Here is a 12,932-nt window from a genome sequence, read left to right on the forward strand (position 1 = left end):
TCTGGCAAGGCCACCCTGGGACTGCCGACTGCTTGTGCAGAGCTCTTTTCTCTACCAGAATAATCAGTACAAGAGGTTGGCTTAGGCCTACAGTCAGTGATATACACGGAGGAGGGGTACCTTCAGTCCTCACGCCCTTCAGGGTGGCTGGAGGCCAGCTAAAGTATCCTGACCATCCTGGGACCTGTCTGTGGAAGGTCTTCTCCCAGGCTGGATCAAGCCACTCCTCACTCGGGTCTAATGCCTAATGCTGGTCTCTGGACCAGATACATGAATTACCTCCCAAGTCTGTTACTTGCTAGCTGTGTGATGCTGGGCAAACTGCTCAACCTCTCTGAGCCTCAGGCTCCATGTGGCTTACCATCCCACTGAACTGGCCTAGAGACTCCCTGAGATGGAGATCAAGGTCTTAAAGAGGGTCTCTCCCTACCCCTATTGCTTTGAGGGAAGAGTCTAGCTCATCAGTCTTTCCCCCATTTAACCCATATTTAATCCTTTCTGAAGCTTTGTGCAGCTGGCTCATTATCACTCTATTTCTCGGAGAAAGAAAACTGCCATGACTTGACCCAGGTCTTGGCTCCCCCAAAACTAACGGGCTTTCTCTTTCCTAAAGGCAGGAGAGATCTGCAGGCCTGAGCCTGGCTGGCCAATCCCCTGATGGCATCAGGGCACTATGGAGCCCCTCTGACTGGCTTTTCTCCCCATTCCATTCTGCCCTTAGTTCCAGGAAAACATTCGGGATGTGCTATCCGTCCTGCCCCGATGACTACATCCTCCTCCACTGGCTTCGAGAGATGTAGATAGAAGGTGAAGTGGGATAAAGGTCAAGGGCAATAAGAGGAATTTATTGGGTATACATTTTTGTGTAACAAATTACAGTACTCCAAAACATAGCTGCTAGAAACAATCATAGACATTTATTATCTCCCAGTTTCTGTGGTCAGGAATTACGGAGTGGTTTAGCTGACTGCTTCTGGCTGAGGGTCTCTCATGGGGTTACAGTCAAGATGTCATTCAGGGCTGCAGCCATCTGAAGGCTTGACTGGGACTGGAGGACCTGCTCCCAAGATGTTGTAGGTATCAGTGCTGTTGGAAGAAGATCTCAGCTATTCCTCATCAAGACCTATCCAGAGTGCTGCGTGTCCTTACAACATGGCGGCTGTCTTCTCCACAGCAAATGATCTGAGAGCAAGGAGGCAATGGCAATATCTTTATGACCAAACTTTAAAGTCATACCCTATCTTTTCACAATGTCCTATTGGTTACACAGGTCAGCCCTGCTCAGTGTGGAAAGGGACTATGCAAAGCCATGAATACCAGGAGGTGCGGATCCCTGTGGGCCTTGACAACTACAAGCAGTTATTCTGTGCCAGGCACTGGGTAAAGCAATTTTTGTTTTATTATTATTATTATTATTATTATTATTATTTGACACAACAACCCAATGAGGTAAATACTATTGCCAGCCTGATTTTGCATATGAGTAAACTGGCTCAGCAAGGTTAAGTCACTCAGCTAGCAAGTGACAAAGCCAGGTCAGTCTGACATTAGACACCAATTGTTTAATATCTTCCCAGAGAGAAAGTTTGGGGATGAAGAAAGAGAAGAGGTTTGCTCCTGAGAGAAATGTTGAAATCCCAGGAATCTGAATGCACAGACAGGAGACCCTTTCTCTGAGGCTCTGAGAATGTGGCTGGAATTTCCACACTCAGTCTCCTTCCTGCCAGGGAAAGGCCATAATTGCTTTTGGCTGCTGTGAGGCAACCATTATAAACCCATGTTGATTACCTCACCTAACCTAACTATTGCAGACTATACAATAATTCATTTTTTTGAATGTACAGAGTCTAGAGCCCGTTGCATACATAGTTGCAGGGCACTTTGCCTCTGAGCGTGACATGTAGTTTATTTAGGACACTTTCCCAGCTCAGAGTCCTGGCTCAGGCAGTTCCCTCCACTTAGAATGCCCTTTATTTTCTTTTTTTCTGTTTTTAACTGAGAGGAGGGGAGATAGTGAGACAGACTCACTATGCGTCCTAACTGGGATCCACCCAGTAAGCCCTATCTGGGGCCAATGCTCAAATCAACCGAGCTATTTTTAGCACCCAAGGCCAATGCTCGGACCAACGGAGCTATCTTCAGCTTCCGGGGCTGACACTCGAACCAGTTGAGCCACTGGCTGTGGGAAGGGAAAAACAAGAGAAAGGGAGAGGGAAGGGAAGAGAAGCAGATGGTTGCTTCTCATCCATGCCCTGACTGGCGATCGAACCCAGGATATCTACATGCTGGGCCAATGCTTTACCTACTGAGCCAATGGTCTAGGACCTAGAATGCCCTTTCAACTGCCACCATATCAGAAGAGAATCCTGACTTGAGTCCCAAAGACCTCGGCCTAATCGCACCTATGCCTCTTAATAACTGGATAGAAATTGGGACAGGTGACTTCCTACTGTTGGGCCTCTGTTTCCTCATCTGTTTACGGGGGACTAAATTCTCTCCTCTGCCTACCTTTCAGGGTTGTCATGAAGCCCAAATGAAGTCAATGTGGGGACCAGTCCTGGGGTCCTGAAGACCAAGTGAAACCACTCAGTTTTCACCAGCCAGGGGCACTTAGCAGAAGTGTTTCTGAAGAAAGTCAAAGTGGAGTAAACCGAGGGGTACAATGCTGGCTCCTTGAGACCAGGAAATGACCCAAGCAGCTGGGCTGGCCTTAAGGATAAGGACTGCTAACCTAAAAATAACAAGGGCTTTCAAAGTGAGAGGCAACCAGCATTTATTGAAATCAATGAGAATAGCTATTTGGGCTGCACTGATTTAGGCAGATGCCCAAATAGTGTTCCAATTAGGAGACAGAGCAGTGGGTATTTTTTTGTTGTTGTTGTTTATTTTGGACACTTTATTTATTTATTTATTTTACAGAGACAGAGAGAGAGTCAGAGAGAGGGATAGACAGGGACAGACAGACAGGAACAGGGAGATGAGAAGCATCAATCATTAGTTTTTCGTTGTGCATTGTGACACCTTAGTTGTTCATTGATTGCATTCTCATATGTGCCTTGACCGCGGGCCTTCAGCAGACTGAGTAACCCCTTGCTTGAGCCAGCAACCTTGGGTCCAAGCTGGTGAGCTTTTTGCTCAAACCAGATGAGCCTGCGCTCAAGCTGGCGACCTCGGGGTCTTGAACCTGGGTCCTCGGCCTCCCAGTCCAACGCTCTATCCACTGCGCCACTGCCTGGTCAGGCTCAGTGGGTATTTTTAAGAAGGGGAAGGGGAACAGTTACATCAATAGAAGAAAGGTGCTTCTAATGGTGCAGAATATAACACAGATACTAAAACTAAACAATGTGTGCAGTTTTCTGTCTGGTAATCATCAGTCCAGTAGTCACAATAACTGCTTTCTTGTTATCTTTGCAAATAGTTCTTTGGGACACAAGTTTGCTTAGGCCAAGTCCAAAGGTTATTTTGCCCTGTTTTAACATTCCAAAGATTTGAGGCATAAGATGCTCAAGGAGTTTTCCCTGTAGGCTGTCGAAAATCTACACTAGTTGCTTCCAGAGGGTCGGTGACTAGGACAACAAACTAGAAAATGGTGACTTCTTTTGCCTGTGTTGGTTCTGGGTGTCTGGGGACCTCCTGGCCTGCAGCAGAGGCCAGGGCTTCACCTGCAGGAACTTTGAGGGTGAAGAGGGAGGGGACACAAGAGGGCAGTATTTTTTTTTTTTTTGTATTTCTCTGAAGCTGGAAACCAGTCAGACAGACTCCCGCATGCGCCCAACCGGGATCCTCCCTGCACGCCCACCAGGGGGCTATGCTCTGCCCCTCTGGGGTGTCGCTCTGTCGTGACCAGAGCCACTCTAGTGCCTGGGGCAGAGGCCAAGGAGCCATCCCCAGCGCCCAGGCCATCTTTGCTCCAATGGAGCCTTGGCTGCGGGAGGGGAAGAGAGAGACAGAGAGGAAGGAGAGGGGGAGGGGTGGAGAAGCAGATGGGCGCCTCTCCTGTGTGCCCTGGCTGGGAATCGAACCCGGGACTTCTGCACGCCAGGCCAACGCTCTACCACTGAGCCAACCAGCCAGGGCCAAGAGGACAGTATTTAAACACCTATTGCTTGGGATTGGCCTGAGTTTGACCCCCCACTTTCTTATATCACTCGAGGCAAATTACCCTGAGATTTTGAAGAATTTAATAGCTGTGAAAGGTAGGTGAACCAGCCCAGGATATGCATGAGTAGGGCCCTGGCAGGGGATGTGAGGCCACAAAGTGGAGAAGTGAAACCCCAAGAGACCCTGAAACAGTGTTTGTTTCAGTCTCCAAGCTGTTCCCTGTGGGCTTCAACCTGGCCAAGTCATGCACGGTGAGGAGACACACAGTAAGGTGGTGGTTATGAGTGGTGCGTGAATAGCTCCGGGTCTCCTCTCCAGCCTGGAGCCTGAGCTAGGGGCTGCTGCTCCGCAGACTGATGGTTTCTGCATCCAAGGGCTGTGGGGCTTTGGGACCCACCTGGTATGGAGGACCCCACTGCTTTGTGGTGTCATTATTGAGGCCAGTGTGCCCACCTGAAGAGGGCAGAGGGGCCAGGAGGAGTCTGAGAGACCCCCAGAGGCAGCATGCAGGGGGGGCAGATGTCAGTTGGGAGATGTCAATTTCAGGGTTGACTTTATCAGTTATTAGCTGAGTCACCTGCCCTGTCTGGGTCTTGGTTTCCTCATCTATAAAACAGGGAGATCATTTGTATCATGTATAAAAATAACCTACCTTATTCATTTGTCATGTGATAAACATTTTCCATTTTGGTAAAGTTCTAAATTTAGATTATTTATAATATTTTTACCATTATGAAAAAGTCACTACTGAAGATCCTTATAGATTAATCTTTGTATATACCCAGACTTTTTTCCATAGGATAAAAATCCTAGAAATGGAGAGTTTTTTCTAAAGGAGAATGCATATTTTTGGACTTCTGTGTCATGCTTCACATAAATCAGAATTTAACTCCATCAGCTATGTTTGAATGTGCCATTTCCCCTTATGCTTGCCAACACTGTCCTTTAATAGTTTAAAAGATTCTTGCCATCTTTAAATTTTAAAAACTACATCTTCTTTATCCAATCATCTATTGAAGGGCTTTTTGGTTGTTACCATGTCTTGGCCACTGTGAACAATGCTGCAATGAACATAGGGCTGCATGTGTCTTTACGTACCAATGTTTTTGAGTTTTGGGGGTATATACCCAGTAGAGGGCTTGCTGGGTCATATGGTAGTTCTATTTTTAATTTTTTGAGGAACCACCATACCTTCTTCCATAATGGTTGTACTACTTTACATTCCCACCAACAGTGGATGAGGGTTTCTTTTTCTCCACAGCCTCTCCAACACTTGTTATTACCTGTCTTGTTGATAATAGCTAATCTAACCGGTACATATATACTATGGAATACTACTCAGCCATAAGAAATGATGACATCGGATCATTTACAACAACATGGATGGACCTTGATAACATTATACTGAATGAAATAAGTAAATCAGAAAAAGCTAAGAACTATATGATTTCATACATAGGTGAGACATAAAAATGAGACTCAGAGACATGGACAAGAGTGTGGTGCTTACCGGGGTGGGGGGAGGGAGGAGGAGGGGAGGAGAGGAGCACAAAGAAAACCAGATAGGGCCCTGGCCGGTTGGCTCAGCGGTAGAGCGTCGGCCTGGCGTGTGGGGGACCCGGGTTCGATTCCCAGCCAGGGCACATAGGAGAAGCGCCCATTTGCTTCTCCACCCCCACCCCCTCCTTCCTCTCTGTCTCTCTCTTCCCCTCCATTGGAGCAAAGATGGCCCGGGCGCTGGGGATGGCTCCTTGGCCTCTGCCCCAGGCGCTAGAGTGGCTCTGGTCGCCGCAAAGCAACGCCCTGGAGGGTCAGAGCATCGCCCCCTGGTGGGCAGAGCATCGTCCCTGGTGGGCGCGCCGGGTGGATCCTGGTTGGGCGCATGCGGGAGTCTGTCTGACTGTCTCTCCCTGTTTCCAGCTTCAGAAAAATACAAAAAAAAAAAAGAAAACCAAATAGAAGGTGACAGAAGACAATTTGACTTTGGATGATGGGTATGCAACATAATCAAATGTCAAAATAACCTGAAGATGTTTTCTCTGAGCATATGTACCCTAATTTATCAATGTCACCCTATTAAAAATAAAAATAAATAAATAAAATTTAAAAACTTATATTTATTATTGTTTTATATTGAATTTCTTTCTTGACTGGTAAGATTAGAATTTTTCTTAATGCTTTAATTTTTTTGTTTGTTTATTGCCTCCTGGTATCTCTCACCTATTTTCTTTCTTTTTTTTAATTCATTTTACAGAGAGTAGAGAGAGAAGGGGGAGGAGCAAAAAGCATCAACTCCCATATGTCCCTTGACCAGGCAAGCACAGGGTCTTGAACCAGTGATCTTAACATTCCAGGTTGTCACTTTATCCACTGCGCCACCACAGGTCAGGCACTCTCACCTAACTTTTTACAAAATAGTTCTTATTGATTTATACGTGCTCTTTACATATTAAGAACATTGACATTTTCTGTTTTATTTGTGGCAAACATTTTCCCAAGTTTGTAGTTTGTCTGTTATTTTTCATTTTTGACTCAGTGTAATGCTGTCACATTTGGGATATTTTTCTATTGCTTTTTCTGGCGCTTTTATGTTTAAGCAGTCCACACCTATCCAAGGGTATGCAGGTGTTCACCTCTGCTTTCTTTCACTTTGTTCTCATAATGCCTTTATTTCTTTCCCTGTGGACTACCTTAGCTATCTCAAAGCCTCTTAGAGGGGGGAGCTGACACAAGCTTGGCCTCCAGTCCTGAGGGTACTGGAGCTGCAGGGAGGGACTCAGGCTCTCTGGAAGGCTGAGTTCAATCAGCAAGGGAAAGAGAAGCCCAGGTTAAAGCTAACCTCTCTCAATCTCTGGCTCCAAGACAGATGGGAGCAGGGTACTGGGCCTGAGGGGCAGGCCTGGGGGCAGGAACTTGTCAACACAGGAACATATGCTGAGGTTTCAATCTAGATAAAAAACCTCTCACCTTCCCTTGTTGGGAGCTCCAGTAGCACACCAGGGAAAGGGAGCAGTATGCCTACAGGACAGCCTGGGCTTGCCCCCACTCTGCCTTCTGTCAAGCCTCCCTGAAGCTCCACAGAGCCCCCCTCTTGCTCCCACAGAGAACTGAAAGCTGAAGCTGCCAAAGTTCATCAGCCCCCACCAGCTACCTTTGTAATCTGCAGGGGACTATGGCTGATTCTGATGGCAAGCCCAAGTGCCTGACCAGGGTACAGACAGGGTGCTCAGAGGTCAGGGAGGGAGGAACAATGCCGTGGTCTCTCACCCACTCTCACACACAGATCAATTATGGGGTGAGGTGCCCAGGAGCTACTACCTACATAACCAGGTGAGAGTGCAGTATGAACACATGGTGGCTGTGGACCAAAACTTCCCCTGCAATTGGAGAATGAGGTCCTGTTCCTGGGCTTTGTGCTCAGGTAGGGATGGTGGCCACTGTCATCTGGGCACAGCCTGGAGCCCAAGCAGGGGGTCATCAGTGGGGCCCTGTCCCCTGCAGGTGGTAGTTCTCATCAGCTGGAGAGAACATTGGCTTCAGGGTTTTCCTGAAGACCAAGAAGGGGGAGGAGCAGCAGGTAGGGAGGATGACAGAAGTGCTGTCCAGGGAGTGCTGCAGCCCACCTGGTGTCTGTAAGTGTTGGCAGGGAATAGCTCTACCTGGAGCTGAGGGTCAGGGCTGGGTGCCTTGTCATGTATCCAGGTCCCATCAGGTGCAGTCTCTGGCTCAAACAGGCACAGAGAGGGGCTGTCTGCGGGCTCTCAGGTGGCTATGGCTCCCTGACCTAGATACCTGCTCAGGGATTTACCACCATGGAGGGCAGGGTCTTAAGTAGAGCACCCTGCCTGAATGCTTGCTCCTCAATGCAGATGTTTTAAGGTTTGACAACATCTACAACTTGGTCCATTCTAAATACAATAACCACACTGTGAAGGGGCTGCTTCTGGACCAAAACTTCATGGAGGAGATGAAGAAATTATAGGCGATCTTTGTGGTTCCCACACTTCTTCTCTTTGACCTCTCTGTCCGAAATGAGTTCATAGCCTTCCTTGGTCAAAACCCTTCAATCTCCCCAGGGATGGGATCCTGCAACAGCTTATCCCAGCCCATCTGTCACAGTAGGTCTGCATATTAGTAACTTCTGGGTCAGTATTCCCGGGGTGGCCAGATGCCCACAGAAAAGCAACGTTCTCATTCTACCCCACTACTACTTCCGGTGACCTCAAGCTCAGTGAAAACTCTAGGTCCGTTTTTATGAACCAATACCAAGTCACGAATTATTGTTTTAAAAATATATTGTATTAATAAAAAATTTTAGGTATTTCCAACAGCTCCAAGAAACAGTTGCCATTGAAAAGAGAATTTATTATTCACAGTTGCCAAGGAGGGGGCATGTCAAACCATGAAGGCCACATGGAGAAGCACGTGGGTCAGTCATGAGATGGCCCGTGATTTACCCCATCCCACCCACCACCTCATTCATTCTAACATCTGTCTTTGCCACAGTCTCCACAGGCCAGAACCATTGGTCAGATAATGGTGGTGTCCACAGCTAGTCCCACCGACCTCCTCGTACACTGTTATCCTACTCAAAGCATCCCCTCCAGGCTCACCTTCCCTTGCCCCAAACAAAGATGAGGCTCTGACCTGTCCCTGTTCACTATTTGCTCCTCCCCAGTCCTCTCCCATGACTACCATGAATTTATGCAAAAACCTCCTATCTGGTTTCCCTGCAAAGGCCCTGTGATTGATCGGGAGCAGCAAAAGGAGAAAGATAGCTGCATATGTTGCCAACTTGATGTTCTGTGGATTGGGAAGACCAGGGACCTCTTGGATTTTGTTGGGGGATAAATACAACTATGGCCCCAGGTCCTTAACCCACCTTTTTCCTTTGTGTGTCAGGTATTTGAGGTTAGTGGGTCAGGCTCCCCTTGCCCAGGCAACAAAGTGTTTGGGGGATGTGGTCATACTCATCTTTCCCTGGGGTCACCCTGAGTTAGTGGGAGAGCCAAGGAAACCCTTCCACAGCTTCCCTAGAGCCTTATCTCCACCTCCCAGGCAGGCCCAGGCATGAGGCCACCCCTGCCCTGGGCATCTGTGTCAGACAAACACTCCTTCCTAATCCTTGCTCCGAGGGTAACACCACCCCAGTCCTACATATTTGAAGGAGCATTCAGTGGCATCTGTCCAGCCTGGATGTCCACAGGGTGGGACTGACTTAGCCATAATGTGGGGCAGAGCAGTCAGGGACTCCTGCAAAGCCTAATTGTACCCCCAAAATGAAGATGCCATTCACCCAACAGAGTTTCCTTCAGTTGGCAGGTCACAGGCTTGAATCGGGACAGCAAACAGAGCGCCTGTGGCCACTGAGATACACCAGGAGTTTTCAGAGTATCTGGAAGGTGGGCATGAGAGGTACAGCAGTCAATGGGTAGGGGGTGTGAAATTAGTGTTCCACACCATGACAGCACTATCAGTGCAGTCTAACTTCTCAGCCCGTGGGCCAGGAAGCACCGATGGAATGAGTCATCTTTTGGAAGGTGGGAGGAGATGGGCACACCATGGAAAAAAGGAGTTGTCTGTTCCCCCAAACACTGGCATCCAGATAGTCAGAGCAAAAGTCCTCCCCGCCCAGCAATAGCTGATGTTTGAGGAGGTGGCGGCAGGCTACAGGCTCCGGGAAGGACCTCTGCCCTGTATTCGAAAGACAGGGACTTGAGGGTGACCTAGAACCATGTTGCTGAGCAGACAGCAGGAGATGGCATGGTGGGCACCTGGCCCTGCACCAGCCTGCCTGGGTCCCAGTCCTGGCTCTGCTGCTTGCTGGCTGTGAGACCTCGGGAGGCTTCTTAACGTCGGGTTCCTGGTCCATAAACAGGGATAAAAACAGTGCTTGCTTCACAATGTGTGTGGGGATTGAATGAGCTAACCCTGCACTGTCTAATAAGCCCCAGACCGAGTGGCTTCAACAATAAAATGTACCCTCTAACAGTTTGGAAAGCTCAGAGTTCAAGATCAAGGTGTCGACAGGCTTGGCTCCTTCCAAGGGCTGCAAGGAAACATACAGTCCAAGCCTCTCCCCTAACTTCTGATGGTTTGCTGGCAATCATTGGCTCTGTGGCTTGTAGAAGCATCACCCCAATCTCTGCCTCTATATTTACATAGCATTCTCCCTACATGCATGTCTGTGTCCAAATTTCCCCTTTTCATAGGGAAACCGGTCATATTGGATTAGGGGCCTATCTTATTCCACTAGGACCTCATCCTGACTACACCTGCTATGACCCTGTTTTTCCAGTAAGGTCACATTCTTTAGTTACTGGAGATTAGGACTTCAACATACAAATTCGAGAGGGGGACACAATTTAACCCATAACACCACATGTGACTATTTGGGCATTTGAAATGTGGTAATATTTTAAATGCACACTGGAGTTCAAAGACTTGGCACCCACCCCCAAAGAAAAAAGGCAAGATATCTCATTATTGATTATTAATGAGATCATTAATTTATCTAGTTTGTTAGTAATATTGACTATGTGTTAAAATGATAATATTTTGGATACATTATGTTAAAAAAGTATATTACTAAAATTAAAAACTTTTTGTGCTCGCTTCGGCAGCACATATACTAAAATTGGAACGATACAGAGAAGATTAGCATGGCCCCTGCGCAAGGATGACACGCAAATTCGTGAAGCGTTCCATATTAAAAAAAAAAAAAATTAAAAAATTTTAGTGTAGATGCCAGAGTTTAAAGTTACCTGGGTGAAAATAATGAGCAAATTGACGCAGGCTCATGGATGCAGAGAACGGGCTGGTGGCTGACGGAGGGGGTTGGGAACCTGAGTGGAAAAGGTGAAAGGATTAAGAAGTACAAATTGGCAATGGCAACAGTCACGGAGATGTAAATAAAGTACAGCCTAGGCAACAGAATCAACAGTGTTGTAATAACTATGTATGGGGCCCGGTGGGTACTAGGAATATCAGGGGAACACTTTGTAAAGTCTATGATTGTCTGATCACTATACTGTACACCTGAATCTAATACACAATAATGACTGTAAACTATAATTGAAAAATACAATTAAAAAATAATATATAGTTACCTGTGTGGCTCCCATTACCTGAGCTAATATTTACAAAACCCTTAGAAAAGGACCTGGCCCATAGAAGACACCTGTAAGTGCTCGTTAAATAAAGGCTTCTCTTTGGAGGTGACCTGTTTCCTGTGGCATTTAAAAAATATGACTTCTACTCCTCAGAGACTGGGGGAAATTAAGGACAATTTTTTTTTCTTGTCTGGCCCTTCTTTAACGAGTGGGTTTTATTTTACATTCCAAAAACATACGGCATATATAATGCGGTCGTATGTATCTCTTCCAAATTATTTTGTGGTATTTTTTCCATGTTGTTATAAACTCTTCATCAACCACATTAAACACTGTGGTTTCCTGAAAAACTGTTTCCAATTTTCCTATTAACATGCGCAAACAACTTTAAGCTGAAAATATTTTCCATTAGTTAGGGTTATTATTAGGTAAAGTGGTGAACTACCAAAGAATCCTAATGTATACTGTCAAGTAGTTTTCTAGAAAAGCTGAACTAGTTTCCAGTCCTGCCAGCAATGCATGAATGTTCCCATTTCACCAATTTTAAAAAGGTTTTTTTGTGTGTGTATTTTTATTTTGTGTGTGTGTGTGATTTTTCTTTTGTTTTATTGATGATTTGGTGAAGGAAATAAACATGTTATTTGTATACACATTTCTTTGGTGACCTTGAGGTTGAACATGTATTCACTTGTTAGCATTTCCTCTTCTGATAATTGAGTCTTGAGTTTTGAGTCTTTTGTCCATTTCTTGGTTCCTTACTATTTTTCTTATCAATTCACATGCATTCTTTATAAAGATATCAAATTTTGTATATTTTATTTTTCCCAAATTCACATCAATAACTACTGACTTAATACGTTCTTAATTCTGTTTCTTGTTTGACAGGTTTTTATATTTTTATATAATCAAATCAATTGATTGTCCCTTTGAAATTTCTGTCATTGCTTTTTTTTTTTTTGTCATTGCTTTTAAGTGTAGACCAGCCCTTTCAGTGATGTGGTGTCACCTTTATCTTCTTTTAGCTTTTTGTAATTTTTTTTCTTTCTTTTTACCTTCTTTCTCTTTCTTTCTTTTTTTTCTTTCTTTCTCTCTCTCTCTCTCTTTCTTGACTTAAAATTCCTCTAAGACAGCATTGGCCAATAAAATGTAACACAAGCCACAAATGTGAGCCACATATGTAATTTTAAATTTTCTGGTAGCCACACTTTTTAAAAAGTAAAAAAGAATAGGCAGAGCACAACACATTTTTTTTGGATGGTGAAACTATTCTGTATAATACCACAATGGTGAATATGTGCCATTATACGGTTGTCCAAACCCATCTGAATGTACCACACCAGGAGTAAGCTTCATGTAAACTAGGCACTTGGGCTGATAATGTTATAGGTTTCTCAGTTCTAATAAATGTACCTCACTGGTAAGGGGTGGCCAGAGTGGGACAGGCTGTGTGAGTGGGGGCAGGGGCATATGAGAGTTCTCTATGCTTTCTGCTCAATTTTACTATGAATCTAAAACTGCTCTAAAAAACAAAGTTTATTAATTTATTAACTTCTAAATTATAAAGAGTAAAAGAAACGCCTGACCTGTGGTGGCGCAGTGGATAAGAGTGCTCACCTGGAACGCTGAGATTGCCAGTTTGAACCCCTGGGTTTGCCTGGTCAAGGCACATATGGGAGTTGATGCTTCCTGCTCTTCCCCTGTTCTCTCTCTCTCTCTCCT

The 12,932-nt window shown here is 45.6% G+C and overlaps 1 non-coding gene across 1 annotated transcript; it reads left to right on the top strand.

The window, feature by feature from the left end:
• The first annotated feature begins 10,708 nt into the window (after positions 1-10,708).
• LOC136396426 (U6 spliceosomal RNA) lies at positions 10,709-10,815 on the top strand. The gene has a single exon (XR_010749713.1). It is a non-coding gene; the product is annotated as a U6 spliceosomal RNA (small nuclear RNA).
• Positions 10,816-12,932: the final 2,117 nt, after the last annotated feature.

The sequence above is a fragment of the Saccopteryx leptura genome, chromosome 2, assembly GCF_036850995.1.
Source record: "Saccopteryx leptura isolate mSacLep1 chromosome 2, mSacLep1_pri_phased_curated, whole genome shotgun sequence".
Lineage (NCBI taxonomy): Eukaryota > Metazoa > Chordata > Mammalia > Chiroptera > Emballonuridae > Saccopteryx > Saccopteryx leptura.